Source organism: Ovis canadensis, chromosome 9, assembly GCF_042477335.2.
Source record: "Ovis canadensis isolate MfBH-ARS-UI-01 breed Bighorn chromosome 9, ARS-UI_OviCan_v2, whole genome shotgun sequence".
NCBI lineage: Eukaryota > Metazoa > Chordata > Mammalia > Artiodactyla > Bovidae > Ovis > Ovis canadensis.
The window spans coordinates 67392745-67410908 of record NC_091253.1 but is presented as its reverse complement, the minus strand read 5'-3'; the positions used below and the strand labels follow the sequence as shown (position 1 = coordinate 67410908).

Below are 18164 nucleotides of genomic sequence, written 5' to 3'. Positions count from 1 at the left end.
TTATGTGAACCTGCTTGTTATTTCAATGTTCACCTGAATTCATATAAGGAAGAAATGGGCTTCCCTGGTGGCTCAGATGGTAAAGAATCTGCCCACAATGTGGGATACCCTGGGTTCGATCCCTGAGTGGGGGAAGATCCCCTGAAGAAGGGAATGGCAATCCACTCCAGTATTCTTGCCTGGGGAATTCCTTGGACAGAGGAGCCTGGTGAGCTACAGTCCATGCGGTTGCAAAAAGTCAGACTCAACTGAGCGACTAACACACATACACAATGAAGAAAAACTCCAGTGTAGCTGCTGGGTTGCTGTGTCAGCTTCTTGATATGAGAAGCCAAAGTGATGAGTGCTGCCTTCCTAACACTCATCTCTAGTCCTATTTATTATTTTTTTCAAATTTCTTATTGGAGTATAGTTGATTAACAGTGTTATGTTAGTTTCAGGTGTACAGCAAAGTGATTCATATGTGTGTGTATATATAAATATTATATGTATGTGTGTGTGTGTGTGTGTGTGCATGCATGTGCTAAGTTGCTTCAGTCACGTCTGACTCTTTGTGACCCCATAGACTCTAGCCTGCCAGGCTACTCTGTCCAGGGGATTCTCTAGGCAAGAATACTGGAGTGGGCTGCCATTTCCTTCTTCACGGGATCTTCCCGACCCAGGGATCAAACCCGTGTCTCATGTCTTCTGCATTGGCAGATAGGTTCTTTGCCACTAGTACCACCTGAGAAGTCTATATATATGGAAACTTGGAAACCACTTTTTCATGTACTAGTTCTATTAATTTCCTAGAATCACCATAATAAAGTACCACAGACTGTATAGCTTCGTGCACATGTGCTCAATTGCTCAATCATGTCTGACTCTTTTCGACCCCATGGGCTATAGCCCACAATGCTCCTCTGTCCATGGAATTTTCCAGGCAAGAATATTGGAGCTGGTTGCCATTCCCTTCTCCAGGGGATCTTCCCAGCCAGATGGAACCTGATTCTCCTGCATCTCCAGCACTGGCAGGTAGATTCTTTACCACTGAGCCACCTGGGAAGCCTAGGTAGCTTAAACATCAGAAATGTATTCTAGATCTAGAAATGTATTCTAGATCAGGGTGTCAGCAAGGCCATTTCGCTCCTGAAAGTACTAGGACAGGACCTGTTGCAGGCCTCTCTCCAGCTCTTGGTACATCCTTGGATGGTAGCAACCTACCTCCAGGCTTCCCAGGGTGTTCTTCCTGTGTGCATCTCTCAAATTTCCCCTTTATAAGGACCAAGTCACACCCCTGCACACCCCTTTGAAACTCAGAGACTTTACAGACAACAATTTTTCAATAATGGGGTAAATAGCCAGAGCTCAAGTGTGACCTGTGCTCTGACCCCACAGACCTGTTGCTTCAGGTCAACACAGACCTCACAGCCAGCTCTTCAGAACCTTAAGAAGAGAGAGAAGGGCCCTTTCTGTCTTGAATTACTCTGAGGCTGGGACTCCTAGCAGTCAGTATTTTTCTGTGAATTTTTGAACCTTGAGTGTACACATGGGCAAACCTCAGGTCTCTTTCCTCAGCTTCCTACACAAGAAGAAGTCTTCTTACATTCCCACCCCACCACCTCACTCCTGCCCACCACAAAACACGTGTACATCCATTTGCACAACTTCTTCTAGAAAAGATCCGTGATCAGCAACTCTCCACCGTCGCCGCCCTTTGAGTGGTCCCAGGGTAAGATAAAGCTGGTTATTCCTCATCAGGACATGTTCAGAGGCTGATCTTGGGCTCTGGGATAAACAGCAGCAGTGGGCCTGCTGGCTACCCAGTTAAGCATCCATCATTAGGCAGAACCTACCCAAAGCTATAGGCTAAATATATGGCAGCCTAAGACCCAGTCCAAAAGACAGCTTCCCAGATACACAGAGTGGGAGGGAATGGAGTAATCTTTACTTTTTTTTTCAGCAAAGAAATACCATTGAAAGGTAAATAAGGAAATGAATGAATGAATGACCTTTTTGTTTGCCTGGGTTATTATTCCCTGTTTATTTACATTGGCTAGGATGTCTTTAAATATTTTAACTTCCCATTCATAAACTAACCTTTAGAGGAGTCAGTTTATTTTCTGTTTGCTGAAGCAAGATTTAAGTTCTGAAACTAAGCTTTTTAATGTTAGTATTTATGCTACCTTGCTTGTTGTTCAGATATTTGAAAGGCATGCAGCTTTCCTTAAATACATTAAATTTGCATAACAAAATATTCTGATTTTTGCCATCAAGAAAGGATTTTTTTTCACTGTTGAGTGCTTTGGTCATTTTTATTTTTTCTCTGTTAATATTGAAACTGCAAGAAATTCATGCCCAAGCCTTGCTCACTTGGGATGTAGACTTACAGATAAGGCTTATAGTAAAAGGTGTCATTTTAAGCCTCTTTTCAAGTGACAATACTAATGAAAAAGAAGTTTTTATTAATAATAATGTCATTTATTAATGTCTAATAAAGTGTCATTTGTTAATGACTCAGTATATGTATTATTACTGTATCTATGCTTCCCTGCATTCCATATATTGTAGATAGTATAAGGATCTGTGTTGAAGGATTTTCATCTTCCGTTCCCTTGAATACAGTCTTCTTGAAAAGGGGATTATTTTCATTAAATCACCCATACCAGTGAAGGGGATTTTCAGAAGGAATTATTTTCACAGTGTCATAATCTTTTTGATGCTTAAAAAAAAATCCTTTTTTTTTCCCTTCATCTTATCTTCAGAGTGGTCTCTCTTTGACACCTCTGTGAACCACTCTTTCTTGCCTTTTCCATTTTTCTTGTTCTCAGTAAGGAAAACAAAATCCCAGAAAACACTCTTTTCTTAATGGACTGCTGCTTTGCATACACTAGGGATTTCAGCTGTTAGATTGTGTGAAAATGAAGCAAGAGACATCAGATGGTGTGATGACTAGAAGTGTTAGCATGGTAAATACCAGGAAGGCTGGAAGTGTGAGTTAAAGCAATCTGAGGTGAGGGGGGCCGGGTGGAAAAGATGAGACAGCTGGGAGAACCAGCAAGAAAAACGGCCAGAAAACATGCAGGAGCTTAACAAGAGAAGCCCAAGGAAAATAAGAATGCAGGAGAAGGAAGCATCATAAGTTATGTTTTTCCAATATTCACAGTATGCACGCGTGCTCAGTTGTGTCCGACTCTGTGACCCCATGGACTATAGCCTGCCAGGCTCCCCGGTCAATGGGATTCTCCAGGCAGGAACACTGGAGTGGGTTGCCATTTCCGTCTCCAGGCTTCACAGTATGCCTTAGCCCATATAATTGCTGTACCATTGAGCATATGTAGTTTTGAGTACTATGTAGTTTTCTTGGATGACTTCAGTGAAAGGCTCAATATTGAAATTTTAACAGAAGAATATGTCTTTGTTTTGAGGTTGATATCTATTATACTGACAGTTTTTTTAAACCCATTATAGAATTCAGCAGGATTAATAACAAATAACACATATTTGTTTAGAGATATATTTGATTCTTTAACCAAAAGGATATCACATTGCTAATGTTTAATATTTGGACAAAGAGAGGGTATGTATACTGAGCTTGATTAGTAAGTGGTTTTATAAGTCTGTCGAGAGGAAACATTAGCAAATTACTCTCTTCCTGGAAAATGGTTTCTGTTATTTGAACCTAGGGCTTTCCCAATGGCTCAGAGGTAAAGAGCCTGCCTGCAAAGCAGGAGACACAGGTTCAATCCCTGGGTCAGGAAGATCCCCTGGAGAAGGGAATGGCAACCCACTCCAGTATTCTTGCCTGGGAAACCCCATGGGCAAAGGAGCCTGGCAGGCTAGAGTCCATGGGGTTGTAAAGAGTCAGATATGACTTAGCAGCTAAATAACAACAGCAATTTGAACCTAATCCTGTTCTAGGAAACATGAGAACTCACTTGGGTAAAACACTAGAAATATGCATGGCCCAAAACTGGGTGAGATGGCTAATATAATCACAAATGAAGGAAACGGAATTGGAGAACATCTCGACATTTAACGCAGTGACCCAAATCTAAGGCAGATATAGCACAGGGATATCAAGAGCACCTCACTACCATTGCCACCAATTAACTTGCAAAAAGGCAGTAAAGAGAGATGTTTAGTTCCCCAGGGGCAGGGAGATGATACATGAAGAGGACCACGTTGGGAGGATCACAGAGAAGGTAGGAGGAGACATGCTGGGGGCTGAGTCTTTCAGTTTCTGACCTTCTTTTATTCGAAGGCAGTTCTCCAGATGAATTAACACTGCACCCGTGAAGACGAGCACAGGACTCTTACGTGTGTCAGTCCGGATACTACACTCTTATTTAGAAAACCTCATCTGTCAAAGCTATGGTTTTTCTAGTAGTCTTGTACAGATGTGAAAGTTGGACCATGAAAGAGGCTGAGTGCCAAAGAATTGATGCTTTTGAATTGTTCTCCCTATAGCAGGAAATACTTAAGATGTCTAAGCCTACCCACAGTGTGTAAGGCATCCACCCATCACGTTCTGTCTTGCCCACAGTCGTCTTGCTCAGTGCTGACTGTTGGTTGAATTTTGATCTCCCATGCTGAGAATGGTATTGCCTCAGTGCTGACCACTGGGATGACCACTGCTGCATTCCAAGTAGCCTTCCTTACCATCCAAATGTAAGATCCCAGGCATGACTCCAGTTTCCCAGGAGACTCACTGCTGGACTTTCTAAGTTTAACTCTTTCTCTTCCCATCTGTCTCAGTGTCTGGAACTCATAATCTACTTTGGGTACCATGATCTATCATGATCTTGCCAAGAATTGTGCCTCTTACCCTGCCTCCTTGCCCAGTGGCCAGATTCTGTAGCCATAACTAGACCTCAAGTATGGTAGCAGGCACCTTCCTGGTTCACCGGCTTGTTGCTCCTTGCTGAGAGCTCTGCCCTCCCTATGATAGCTGGGTCCTGAGAATTCCCCTCCCACCATCCCTGAAACCCAGATAAGGACAATTTCCTAAATCAGATCGAGGCTACCTTGTCCATCAGATGTTGTGTTTGGTTCCTGGGTTGCGTTTTGCAGCTGGATTGGGCTCTCTGCCTACTCTGTTCTCGTGGGCAGGCCTGGCCAGGGCTCAGCTCCTTTCTCCTTGCAGCCTTTGTTCTCTGAGTCATGCTAATGGGTGAAAGGGTTAGTCACTCAGTCACGTCAGACTCTTTGCAATCCCATGAACTGTAACCAGCCAGGCTCCTCTGTCCATGGGATTCTCTGGCCAAGAGTACTGGAGTGGGTTGCTATGCCCTCCTCCAGGAGATCTTCCCTACCCAGGGATCGAATGCAGGTTCCCTATATTGTCGGCAGATTCTTTACTGTCTGAGCCACCCAGGGAGTGAGTCATGTGAAAAATGAAAGTATTAGTTACTCAGTCGTGTCTGACTCTTTGCGATCCTATAGACTGTAGCCCACCAGGCTCCTCTCTCCATGGAATTCTCTAGGCAAGAATCCTGGAGTGGCTAGCTGTTCCCTTCTCCAGGGAGCGAACCAGGGGATTGAGTCACACTGGATGGTACTCAGAACTACACTCTTTGAAATGGAGAAGGGGACACTCAAAGGCAGGAGAACAGGGATCTCTTTACAAATGTGTCTTTAAGTATTTTAGATGTTGCCCTGTAGAACAGTTCTGGGCTTGTCCTGCATAACCCTAGAAATTAGAACCAGGACTCAAACTAGTCTATAGCCACAAGCCTTCCTTACCCCTAGCTCAAACCTAACAATGCTTCCCAGAGACAGAAAGGGATTCCTTCTCAAAGCCTTTCGTTTTTTAATTTTTTAAAATTTATTTATTTTTTGGCTGTGCCATGTCTTCGTTGCTGTGTGGGATTTTCTCTGGTTGCAGCAAGTGGGGGCTCCTCTTCATTGCAATGCGTGGGCTTCTCATTGCAGTGGTTTCTCTTGTTGAGGAGCACGGGCTTTAGACTGTGTGGGCTCAATAGTTGGGGTACAAGGGCTTAGCTGCTCCAGGGCCTGTGGGATCTTCCCAGACTAGAGATTGAACCCATGTCTCCTGCATTAACAGATGGATGCTTCACCACTGAGCCACCAGGGAAGCCCCTAGACGCCTTTCATTATGGGAGGGAATCCATGATAAGCTGGAATAGCATGTTGAGGTTTTATTTATTGGTTTATTTCCATTTTGCTGCCGTTGTTTAATCGCTAAGTCATGTCCAACTCTTTGAGACCCCATGGACTGTAGCCTGCCAGACTCCTTTGTCTATGGGATTCCCTAGGTAAGAATACTAGAGTGCGTTGCCATTTCCTTCACCAGGGGATCTTACTGACCCAGGGATCAAAGCCACATCTCCTTAATTGGTGGGCAGATTCTTTACCACTGAGACACCAGGGAAGCGCTTATTTCCACTAGAACATGGGTAGGCTAGTGTTTTCTTAGCTGGCATTTGCACATGAGCTATATTGCCATGGTAATACGTCCATCAGGAGCGACCTACAGTCCTCCTCCTTTTTCTGTCTTCAGGGACTGCAAGTGAGAGCAGCTTCATTACTGTAATATCCTGGAGTCTGCTCTGATTTTTAAAAATTCACTCAAACAGTGAATAAATATTGAGTGATTATTGTATCTTAGGCACCGTGATTCATTGCTTAGAGCATTTAACTGCTGTTTTTAGCCAAGTATTTTTTTACATTGCACTCACGAGCTAGAATTTACAGACATTGGAGAAAGGGTTCAAGTATCAATTGAGGTTAGATTTATAAGTCACCTTTAAATTTCTTTTAAATTTGAGAATTATTCATTGAACTCCTTGAGTAAATGTCTCCTTATAAAGGAGCTCCTTGAATCTAGTCTCATATTGACTAGATGTTTGGCCTGTCAAGCATGAATTTGGAGTCGAGTTGCTCAAGTCTGTACTACCAGATCCCAGTATTTATCTACCCAGATCGCAAGGTTTGCTAACAGCATCATCACTGCTGCCCTAGGAGGGGCCGCAGGGCATAGTTTTCAAGAAGTGCTCCTCTCCCTAAACCTCCCTTCAGCAATGGCGAGGCCATCTTTCAAGTGTGTAACCAATCCCTTGGGGGTCCCAGTGGCCCAGAATTCAAATTCTATTTTAGCTCCTCTAAGAGGCTTTAGCTAGAGTGAGCCTTCAGGTTAGTCACCAAAATTCAGATCAGTCCTAATGAGGTGGGTGAACCTGGAGCCTATAATCCAGAGTGAACTAAGTCAGAGAGAGAAAGACAAATATTGTGTATTAACACATGCATATGTAATCTAGAAAGATGGTGCTGATGAACCTGTTTTCAGGGCAGCAGTGGAGATGCAGACCTAGAGTACAGACTTGTGGACACAGTGGGGAAAAGAGAGGGTGGGATGAGCTGAGAAAAGAGTGTGGAAATGTGTACATTTTGCCATATGTAAAATAGATAGCAAGTGGGAATTTGCCATGTGACGCAGGGAGCTCAACCCAGTGCTCTGTGACAACCTAGAGGGGTGGGATGGGGTGGGAGATGAGAGGGGATTCGGGAGGGAGGGAACATATGTATACCTGTGGCTGATTCACGTTGATGTATGGTAGAGGCCAACACAATATTGTAAAGCAATTATCCTCCAATTTTAAAAAAAAAGGAAAAAAAACCCAACATGAATTCCCAGAGTCCATTTGTTGGAGCCTCTTATGAATGACCTCATCCATGTTAAGAACCTGGTTAGAGACCCCATGAGAACTGTCAGAGAAGACGGTGGAGAAGAAGTGCTGAGCTTGGCTTCTGCTGATTTAGTGTGTGCGGTGGTGGGGCGGGGTAGGGGGCAGTCGTAGTTGAGTAGCTACCTGGTTTCAGAAACCCTGAAATTCCATTTAGCAGGAAAAAGAAGTCAGCGTGGAAAAGATAGGATTTCTGTTTGACTAGATCAGTCATCATTTGTGGTAATTAGCTGCTGTCCACACTCAGAGATAGTCACGGTCTGAGATGGCTCCTGAAGGAGAACTTGGCCCACACAGAATTATATTCAGGTTGTCCCAGACTGTGATAGTGTTCAGTGGAGCTGGGTGACCCTGCTGTAGTGCAACAACTCCAGGGAGTCCAGCAAAAGATACACTTGGCTTTGCCATGTGCTGTGTTCGGTCGCTTCACTTGTGTCTGACTCTTCGCAGTCCCATGGACTGTAGCCCCTCAGGATCCTCTGACCAAGGGATTTTTCAGGCAAGAATATTGGAGCAGGGTGCCATTTCCTCCTCCAGGGGATCTTCCCGACCCTGGGATTGGACCTGCGTTTCTTGCATTGACAGGTGGATTCTTTACTACTAAGCCACCAGGGAAGCCCCATTTGGAGAAATGTCTACTCAAATCCTTTGCCTGTTTTTGGTTGGGTTATTTGTCTTTTGATCATTGAGTTTTAAGAGTTCTTTGTACATTCTAGATAAAAGGTCCCCAACCTCTGGGCCATAGACCAGACCTTTGCAGGTTAGGAAGCAGGCCACACAGCAGGAGGTGAGTGACGGGAACAATAAGTGTCATCTGTTTCTCACCATCACTCACATTACTGGCTGAACCATCCCCCTCCCACATCTGTGGAAATACTGTCTTTCATAAAACCTGTCTATGGTGCCAAAAAGAGGTTGGGGACCGCTGCTTTATCAGATATGATTTGCACATTTTCATTCTTTGGGTCGTCTTTTCACTTTCTTGATAGTATCCTTTAAAACATAAAAAATGTTTTTAATTTAGATGAAGCTTAAATTATCTATTTTTCTTTAATTACTTGTGCTTTTGGTATTATAACCAGTGCCAAATCTGAGCTCATAAAGACTTACCCTTATGTCTTCTTCTAAGAGTTTTGTAGTTTAGGCTGTTAAATTTAGGCATTTGATCCATTTTGAGTTAACTTTTCTATGCAGTCTGAGTTGAGGATCCAGCTTCATTCTTTGGCATGGAGCTTATCCAATTGCCCCAGAATCTTTCATTGGAAAGAATAGTCTTTCCGTGTTGAATAGTCTTGGCATCTTTGTCAAAAATGAATTGGCCATAGATATGCGGGTTTATTCCTGGATGCTGAATTCTGTTCCATTGATCTAGATGTCTATCCTGTGCCAGTACCACGCTGTCTTGATTATCTTGTTTCCCTAGAATGTTTCTAACTGGTGAAATGCATGTTCTGAAAATGCAAAATTATGTACCACTTTTATGTTATTAAATTAGCAGTCAAATAATGTGTTCAGTTTTAAAATCAGACTCCTTACTCCTGTCTCAGAGAAGGCAATGGCACCCCGCTCCAGTACTCTTGCCTGGAAAATCCCACAGACGGAGGAGCCTAGTAGGCTGCGGTCCATGGGGTCACTAAGAGTCGGACACAACTGAGCGACTTCACTTTCACTTTTCACTTTCATGCATTGGAGAAGGAAATGGCAACCCACTCCAGTGTTCTTGCCTGGAGAATCCCAGGGACGGGGGAGCCTGGTGGCCTGCTGTCTATGGGGTCGCACAGAGTCGGACATGACTGAAGTGACTTAGCAGCAGTAGCAGCAGCAACTCCTGTCTAGTAATACAGATAGCATACGCAAGCAAGTCAATTCCCATACATATTAGTAAGATTTGGCTTTTCAAGAAGCATGTTTGTTCTTTTCATTTTATTTTTTTAACGTAGCAGTTTGCTTTAGATAGTAAATTTTGCTCATATCACTAATGAACTTAGGAGAGTTCTCTGGCATTGAGAGTGACAACAAGGGAGAGTGGAAGGGTTTGCAGTTGGAATCTGTATCTAAATATATCTGTATGGCAGGAGCTCAGGAGGAGGGTTTGATTTGAAATCTAATGAAAGATTGAAAGATGGCTCTTTTCTGTCAAGCCCTTCACCCAGTGAAGCCCTGCCCTCTCTGTTTGCTTGATTGACAGTGGAAAGACCTGGAGTTGAGTTGGAGAACAACTTGACTGTGTGACTTATTCTAATCTTTTTAGACTTTCTTTCATTTTTTTTTTTTTTAAGGAAAAAAATAATGTAGCTAAATGCAGCGGCAAACAAAAGTCAGCTTCTTCTTACTTGGGAACTATCAGGGAAACAATAGATGTACCTAAAGATAGTATAAATAATGTGCTGATTCTGCTATGGAAAATGGAAACTCTCCGTCTAAGAGTGGTTCTAATCATGTGTGGTTCTAATAAAAGGACATCACCGGATGCAAATCTAGAAGGCTTATGTTGTATTCAGTTTTTTAGATTTTAAATCAGGAATTATACCTTAGTCTGTTAAATAATCAAGCTGTTCTGAGTCTTAGTCAACTTCCAGGATATTCTCCTTGGAGATTCATTTATTCATTCATTTCATCCATCTCCCCTCCTCCCTCTCTTACTACATTTATCATGGTGTCTTATGTAAAAATAGAGGTTCGGTGCAGGAGGTGTTCATTAGATGTGGGAAGAGAATTGGAGAGGAAAGTGGGGTAGAGGAATGGTAGGGCACTGGCCGTAGAGCAGAGCCCTGGATGTGAGATGAACGGAAGTCATCCCTGTGGTCTCCTCCATTCCTGCACATCCTCCCCATTTTCACAGTGGAACAGATGAAAGAACACTGGCCTGCCCTGTTCATGCTGCACCAAAGATTCTGCTTTTAATAAGATTTTCACAGTTAAATCACCGCTTACCTTACCGCAAAGCATAAATACTCTCTTCAAACAAATCACCTGTTTTATCTCAAATTCAGACAACAGTTATTTGAATTTTAATATCACTCCAATAACACATAGATGGCTTTGTTGTAAAATGGGCACCCATTAGGAAAGAGCGAGGAAATTGGTGTGTATTTGATTACCCATTGACTTGGCTGCTATTTTGAGACCTTTTTTTATTCATTTACTGCTATGTGTAGTTTTGCCTCTTCTTTGTAGTTTGCTTTGTTCAAGAAGGAATATAAAACTCTATGTTTGGATTTTTACAGTGAACTAGACCGTATCTGTCACAGTCTTTATCCATCTTTTTTTTTCTTTTCCCTAACTTTCTTTCTCTTTGGTTATAGGCCAAGACGGGAGGAAGAACATTCAACAACACAACATTTCAAAGGGAATACATCTTGCCAGCATTTTGAATAGTTATTTGGACAGACATTTCTCCAAGGTAAATATTACCATTGTACCAGTGATGGGGGCACATCATTAGAATTTGCAGATTGCAGTGGGAGTGCACAAAGGCTTAATTGTTCAGTCTAGTGCAAACCTAGAGTGATAGGAGAGAGAGGAGAGCGGGCCGGAGGAAAGAAAGCCGTGCTGTTGGGATCTCTGCAGTCTCTTCTGAAAGTGTTACCAGGAGAATGCCAGCAGAGTCTGGGAGCCCGTTGAGCTGGACTCAGAATGTGTGGGAGAAAGGGGAGAAAGGGGAAGCTGTATTTTTTTTTTTCTTTTCAGTGTCTCTCAGATATTCATGAAAGCAGAAGACAGTGAGGTCTGATTGTAAAAATAGCATTTCTTCTTTTAAGAGGGAAGAGTTGGGTAATTCCTTTTAGGGGTTAAAATAAGATTTATGCTGTTTCACATCACAGAGGGGTGGGGCTGGGAAACCTGTATCATGGTATTTTTAACCAACTAAGACTTATGAATATGGAAGATTTTAAATGAATCCATGTTCTTTTATGAAAATACCTACTAAGTAAATCGTTGGCTGCTGATAAATGCCTCGTGAATGAATGTTCTTGTTGGGAAGATTTTATTTTTAATGCCTCTTTTCGGGGAGGGGAAGGGGTGTTTGTGTGTATGTGTGTGTGTGTGTGTTTGTGTGTGAGAGAGAGAAAAAGAAATAGAGTGAATACGAGACAGACACACTAAAGAGAAATCTGTCAGCATCATACAGTGTATTTCAGGGAAGTAACTCTAGGCATTTTCTTTGTGAATCATGAGCTTAGTGGGAATAAAGATGCTCACAGAGGTAGCGGAATTTCCTAGTGAGCTCCAGCATTCATGAATTAGCTGCCAATATTTTAACACAAATTGCTGTGTCATTTCTCTGAAGTTCCCCTGTTGCTGCTGAGTCTGTAGCTAAAAGCTGTTTTGGCCAAGCCCTGGGATTATAGCTGATGAACTGCCTTTTTCCTTCGAGAAAGATGTTCATGACCACGCACACACAGAAATGCAAAAATCTATGATCCAATTTAAAAGAAAATAAACTTGTCAACTTTCTCTGTTTAGCAGTTGATAGAGAGTTGACATTTCTTCGTCCTGAGCCGGCTAGAATGCCGTTCCAGATTGACAGAGTGAGAAGAATGCCTTCCTCCCCAGTCCTTATTCTGCCTGTTTTCTTCTGAAGGGGCTGGATCGAGGAAGTGGAGGCTGTACATTAGAGGAGAATTGTGTGATACTATTCATTCTCTGATCTGACAGAGAAGACATTGTTTATTCACTGTAATGGGGTTGCCAGGAATCTGTGCTGTGCATACAGAATGGAACAGCACGGAGCAGTGGGAAATCTCAAAATCCTGAGCAGTATGTCAGCTTAGAGCTTTTTAAAACATATACATATAAATTCTAACAGCCTCCATGACTGTAGATGCAAGTCAACATGGGGAGAAAGTTTTCCTCAAAGTGACTTCTTCACATTGCATTTAGCATGTCTCGCATGGAAGAAGTCATTAAGATAGCAGCCTGCCTTTCTAGATACTGTAGTAACAGAAATTAAAATCATGAAAGGTGAGAATTGCCTTCTAAACACACTAGACCTGCTTTGAGATTGCTCCCTGCATATTAGCATTCAGATGTCAGAATCAAATGGAAAATAACCCATGCGTGTCATGGGATGACTCACAGAAACAAGTAGAGGCTGCCTGAGATAAGAGAGAAAAAGACAAATTCAAAGATGTGCCTTGAGGTAAGACCTGCCCTGCCAGAGACAGTGTGAGAAGATGCCATGCTCAGAATGCTCCAGAACTTTAAAGGCAACAACAACTGTAAAAGCCAGGGTTCAAAGCAGTGTGCAAACACTGCACTGGAAACCGAGCTGGCGGAAATGTAAACCCAGACCGAGGCTTCGGGTTTGTGCTTCTTAAAGGCTCTGCATTCACCCTGCTCCCCCGCCACCCTGAGCACAGCGCCAGGTGTGTGGGGACTCAGGGTGTGTATGTGTGTGCGTGTGTGTTTCTTACCAGAACAGAGAAAGGTGTTGCCAGGCTGCAGGCTGTATGTTCGCAAACACAGCATGAGAGCTGGTCCAGGGTGGCCCAGAGAGCAGGTGTGCGCGGCCACCCCCAGCCGTATTCATGGCCCCGTGTTCTTATGCTCAGAGAGAGATTTGCCATATTCCCCAGTCTCAGCTGGCATCTGTAAGAAGAACTCCCCGCACCTTTTTAGATAAGAACTCTGTGTGTGTGTGTACATGCTCAGTTGTGTCTGACTCTTTGAGACCCCATGGACTGTAGCCCACCAGGCTCCTCTGTCCATGGGATTTTCCAGGCAAGAAATACCAGAATGGGTTGCAATTTCCTTCATGATATAAACTATGCCATTTCTAAAATTATGGTTATGATGACATCAGGATACAATCAGCTATTAGATGACTGTCATCTAATGACTATTAAATGACATACCCATCTTGGCTTTTTATGCAACTTATATAAGGATCAGTCTTACATACCTCATGGAGCTCTTTTACTCTTGGGACATCATTCATGTACATTATCTGCTTTAGGTTTCTTCTAAAGAAATATACATTCCCTTAAAACATATTTGACAATCTTTATAAAGATGAATTCATTAACTGTTTATTATGTAAAATGTATTTATATGATGCTGTTTTCAAGGAAATGCCAGAGATATCAAGAAAAATTAATCAAGATGTGACTAAACTATTTCCCTCCATTGCGTCAAGGGTACTTTTATTTTGTCTGTTTTAAAAGTGGTTTTTATTTTATCATTATCTGTTTATTTATCTTTTGGTTGCCCCAGTCTTCCTGGCTGCTCTCAGGCTTTCTCTAGTTGCAGCAAGTGGGGACTACTCTTGTTGTGGTGTGCAGGCTTCCCATTGAGCTGACTTCTCTTATTGTAGAGCACACGTCAGTAGTGAGCTGTGAGCACAGGCTTGGCTGTCCCAGGTCATGTGGGATCTTCCCAGACCAGGGATCAAACCCGAGTGTCCCGCGTTGGCAGGTGAATTCCTATCGAGTGGACCCCCCGAAAGTCCTGTTTTATTATTTTTAACAACTGAGTTAAGGACTCTGAAGGGAAGTAAGGCAGAGATAGGGCTATTTCCTACTCCTCCCACAGGGGCTCTGGGAGGCGCTGCTAACTGGGAGGGCTGGGCAAGCCCTGGAAGATGCAGAAGATGTGGTTTGTAGGGCAACTGCTGGCTCGCCTGTGACTCTGGCAGCCCTGCCTCTCGTTCCGCCTCCTGTTCCTTTTCTGCTGGAATCCCTGGTAACGGTACCTGAGGCCTGATCGTAAGCGTGTGTGAGTGTCAGCCAAGCTTCCATCACAGGTGACCCCAGCCCACCAGGAAGTCGGTGTCTGCAGCTCCAGAAGAGCACCGCCCGGCCCAGCCTTGTAGGGAGTCAGGCCTGGCGTCTCACAACAAGGCACACAGCAATCTTATTCTCATCACTGCTGTGTGTCATCTTTGTCTGTTACGAAAGGAGACATATGCCAATAGAAGGAAATTGAAGTAAACACTTAAAGATTCTGTTTAACAAGCACTATATTGTATGTGCAGTGAGGCAGGTGCAGGTCTTATAGCTCTTTGCAAATATTAAATCATTTAATCTGCCCAACTCCTCTACTACTACTATTGGGATGATTCCCGTGTTCCTGAAGAGGAAACTGAACCTCAGAGAGAGTGAGTAACTGCAAGGTCGCACAGGCAGTGAGGTGCGCGCCTCCGTGCGCGCCGCCCCAGGTGGCTTCTGTGTCACAGCAGAGCTTGCTGTGGCAAGGACTGTCAGGGACTGTGACAGGGACTGTCACATCCCTTTGGGTCTCTGAACGCACAGGCCAGCCAGCAGAACTGCACACAGCGCGTGTGATGTTGCTGGTCTGGGAGCTGCCCTCCCTTTGTCTCTTGGTGTTTATGTTGGGGGAAGAATTTGTAAGGTCTGTCCTTGCAGAATTCAAAGCAGGTGTGATTAATGCTGCACAGTAAACCCAGGCTTCCAGGCCCCGTGTCCTGAGGTCGTCGGGTGAGCTGTCCTGCACAGCACCACCCAGCAGCACTGGGAGAAAGACCAGACATGGTTGCTATCCTTCTTCCTCTGCACTTCTTCACTGGGTGGATCCTGTACCTTGACAGATGGTGGCTTTGATACATCTCATGGGTGGCTGATTAGTGAGATAAGAAGCATAGAGGCATTGATGTGACTTTATAAGCTGTAGTCATCTGGTCAAAACTCTTACATGCTTCTCACAGTGTTGGCCACGTTTTATTTTCAACTGGGTAACGGTTACATGAGTGTTTGTTGAATTCTGGTGGTGGTGGTGTTTTAGTCACTAAGTCGTGTCTGACTCTTCTGTGACCCCATGGACTGTAGCCCACCAGGCTCCTCTGCCCATGTGGTTTCCCGGGCAAGAATACTGGAGTCGGTTGCCGTTTCTTCTCCAGGGGATCTTCCCCACCCAGGGATCGGACCTGCATCTCCTGCATTGCAGGCAGTCTCCTGCACTGCAGGGGGATTCTCTACCCACTGAGCCACCTGCGAAGCCCATCAATTGAATTACACTTCTTGTAAATCTTAAATATCTTAATGTATTTGGTAAGTTTTATGTTAGCCTATTAGGATATCTGTCCGATACAAAGTTCAATGTTAAAAAAAGAAAAAGTAATGACAATTGCATACAATTTGGCTTTTCATTTATTAGAAACAAACATTATTCATATGCTTTTATATATCCTCACACTCCTCTGGATAAACTGACTACACAAACAAGTCAAAATATGTATTAATTGCAGAGAAATGCTTACAAACTGCCACCTAAGACATTTTGTCTTATCTCATTGTTTTATAAGTAAACACAAAAATTATCATAGCTTGATTGTTTTGTTCAAAATGTAAGATACCCAGATAAATGTTAATGAAAACAATTATTTTCTAATTTGATATAAGAATATATTATAGTTTTAAACTCATATATTTGGTTCCAAATCAGTTATATACCACTATGCTTTTTCAAATATTTGTCTTCAAGTCATGTATTTTATTAGATACTGAATGTGACGTTAATTAAATAGCACATCACTTATTACATAGGAAAAATCAAAATAGGGTTTTTAAAGTTTGTATTTAAATGAATATGACATACAGTCTTGAATAATAACTTACCTAAAATTGAGTAATTTTATTTAAGTCACTTCTTTCTTGTGTACCATAAAATGTTTAAATAATTAAGATATCTCCCGGAGAACTTTGCTGAAGTGTCACTAGACAAGTCAAAACAGGTGAAAAAGCCTTTAATAAAGCCAGGAAAAGAGGTTGCAATAATTATTTGTATTCAGTTTAAAAGGAATCTAGCCATCCTCCAGGAAATGACTGGTAATTGGATAATATGAGGTCTAGTGAGATGCAGAAGATTAAAGTCCAGTGGTACAGTCAGTTGATTAGAAGAAAGTGTGAATCCACTCTTGGCCTGCCTTACTCCACCCACATCAAATGAGCATCTCCTGTAGTTTCTTGTCCCAGCTGTCAGTAAAAATCAGCAGTTACCTCTTCAACCAAACCTCAAGTGTGCTACCCAAATCCCTGTACTATCTATGTTCTCTTTACTTATTGTAAGATATACAGAGAGATATACACTATCTTGAAATACCCATCATATATCAGTGGCACTTTCCTGATTGATTATTTTCTTTATTTTTTTTTCTTTTAGTTTTTTATTTTTTAAATTTTAAAGTCTTTAATTCTTACATGCGTTCCCAAACATGAACCCCCCTCCCATAGGATGCTTTCTTCCCAACAGTCCTATTTTTCTTGATCAAGTAAAATTTCTTAGAGTTTAATTTCCTTGTATTCTTGGACATCGGGGCTTCATTTGTACATCTCTTTGGTGAACTTATTAGTTTTCATGTTATGACTTCATTATTAACTTATTTTATTACAGTTATACATTTTACATCTATTATATCCAAATGAAGCTAATGAATTTCAAAATGATTTGTCAGAATTATTTTCTAATAATATTCATGTTACTTGGCTATTCTACTTTTTAATTTAAAAATCCAGTTCTCATGGGAGTAACTTCTCTTTAATAAAACCTCTTAAAATTCTGAAGAAAGATTTCAATAGATGTGCTCTAAGGAAAAAGAAATACACGTAAATTAAGTATCTTTGTCTTTTTATCAATGTATGCTACACCGTTTCTCTGTGAATTGTAACTAGCTTTCATTTTCAAACTTTGGAAGGCTGAGTCATTTGTAGTAGGAAGTTGATGCTAAAGACCTATGTTTGGCAACTCGAAGAACATTTTTAGCATTTGGATTTCCCTATTTATAGTGCAGCATCAGGCAGAGTGAATGTTTGGCATTTCTATAAGGGATGCAAACTCTTTAACATGCTCTGTTGTGATCTAACAATTCATTTCAGAGAAAGATGAATCAATCTTGTTTGGAAAACGTTTTATACAAATATTGGCAGGAAGATTGTGACTGTGTTTCTATGGATTTTACAAATGCAGAGTTCCCTAAAGTAAAGGATAGTCTATTTCACAATATTCCTTTCTTCTGCATTACTATAATTCTATAGGAACTGTCTTTTATACTCTGAACTCTCACACTCTCCTGCCCCATTCCTTACTTTTTAGACTCTGTTAATCCATGTTGAAGTCAGAGATCATGTTTCTAGGTCCCTCCAAGTGTCAAAAATTTTTAACCTGAACTCTCTCTTAACCGCAGTATTTTTCTCATAGTTAAAACTCCAGGTTACTTCATTAACGTATGCTCTTTTCTTTTAGACTAAGGCATTTGAGAACATTAATTTGTAGGATTTTGCCCTTAATTGGTTAAATAGGAGACATATTCTATCCCCCACACACATAACCCAACACACAGTTGAACTAATGAAAAACAGAAGAAACTAAAAGAGATCCTGGATCAGATCCTGTTCAGTTCAGTTCAGTCACTCAGTTGTGTCCAGCTCTTTGTGACCTCATGGAGTGCAGCACGCCAGGCCTCCTTGTCCATCACCAACTCCTGGAGTTTACTTAACTCATGTCCATTGAGTCGGTGATGCC

At 42.2% G+C, this 18164-nt stretch overlaps 1 protein-coding gene across 2 annotated transcripts in view; it reads left to right on the top strand.

Annotated features, from left to right (window-relative positions):
* The window catches only part of PAG1 (phosphoprotein membrane anchor with glycosphingolipid microdomains 1), a 157969-nt gene that overhangs the window by 85033 nt on the left and 54772 nt on the right, over nt 1-18164 (top strand). For both annotated transcript variants that reach the window (XM_069601086.1, XM_069601087.1), the window contains one exon: nt 10991-11088. The gene's annotated coding sequence lies outside the window, so the exon portion shown is untranslated. The remainder of the gene's footprint in view (nt 1-10990; nt 11089-18164) is intronic.